Source organism: Geospiza fortis, unplaced genomic scaffold, assembly GCF_000277835.1.
Source record: "Geospiza fortis unplaced genomic scaffold, GeoFor_1.0 scaffold375, whole genome shotgun sequence".
NCBI classification, from domain to species: Eukaryota; Metazoa; Chordata; class Aves; order Passeriformes; family Thraupidae; genus Geospiza; species Geospiza fortis.
Window position 1 is genome coordinate 92,953 of NW_005054641.1, and position 1,321 is coordinate 94,273.

A 1,321-nucleotide genomic window follows, 5' to 3' on the forward strand; every position below is an offset into this window, starting at 1 on the left:
GAGGCAGCAGCTGGCGGGATTAGCGCCCAGAGCTGCGCTGGGGCTTAAGGTCTTGGGATGGAGCGTGGAGCTGGGAGCCAGGATCCCTGTGGGAGCCTGGAAAACAGGAGCAGCTCTGAAACAGCCGGGAAAAACTCCAGGGAAAACTCCAGGGAAAACTCCAGGAACCACAGGGCAAAGCTGGGGGGGCTGCAGATCACACACGGACAGGGATGAGGGGAGGAATTCCTAGAGGAGCCATCCCAGAGTGGATTCCCTGAGAAATTATTCCAGGCAGGGATCAGGGAGTGAATTCAAGATTCCAGGCAGGGATCAGGGAGTGGATTCCCTGAGAAATTATTCCAAGCAGGGATGAGGGAAGGAATTCCCAGAGGAATGATTCCAGGAAGGGATCAGGGAATGGATTCCCAGAGGAATGATTCCAGGCAGGGATCAGGGAGTGGATTCCCAGAGGAGCCATCCCAGAGTGGATTCCCACAGGAATTATTCCAGGCAGGGATGAGGGAGGGGATTCATAATTCCAGACAGGGATTGGGGAAGGAATTCCCAGAGGAATGATTCCAGGCAGGGATGAGGGAAGGAATTCCCAGAGGAATGATTCCAGGCAGGCAGCAGCACAGCCCCGCTGCACATTAACCAGCTGTTTGCTCTGCAAACACGGCCCCAAAACCCCTGCGGATGATGGAAGCACCCGGGGATGCTCCACCCCGTTCCTAAACTCCCCAGGAAGGGACAGAAAAGCCCAGCCCATCCCCAAACTCTCCAAGGATGTCCCTGTCCCTGCTGCAGTGACATCCCAGCGTCCGGGTCCCCGCAGATCCGGGAGCCACGGGGCTCTCCGAGCCAAAACATTCCCGATTTTGAAGCTCTGCCGGGAATCCCCTGGAATTTCCCAGGGACAGAGCTGCCCCCATCCCCTGGACGAGCCTCCCCGGATTCCACACTGCCCATCCTCGCTCCTCCATTCCTGCACTTTGGGCTGGGAAGGAGCAAATTCCACCAAACGCCGGCACGGTGGAAATGCCCGCAGGTTTCGGGAGGCAATTCCTGAGCAGCTCCACATCTGGAGCGCTGCCGGCCTTCCCGATTCCCTCCGAGTTCCCAGCACTCGCCTTTCCCGGAGCTGCCGGGTGGGATTTATCCCAGATATCCCATCCCTGCCTTTCCCAGCCGCCAACAAACCCAACGTGAGCATCCCCCGAGGGTCCCCGGGGACAGGGACAGAGCGCGGAGCTCTGCGGAGGGGACACGGGGTGGGATCCGAACCATCGGGGATCCTTTCCCCACCCCAATTCCGCCGGCATCCACCCGGAGCCCCCCG

At 59.5% G+C, this 1,321-nt stretch overlaps 1 protein-coding gene across 1 annotated transcript in view; it reads right to left on the bottom strand.

Annotated features, from left to right (window-relative positions):
* The window catches only part of DENND4B (DENN domain containing 4B), a 43,896-nt gene that overhangs the window by 37,324 nt on the left and 5,251 nt on the right, over positions 1-1,321 (bottom strand). The window lies entirely within an intron of this gene.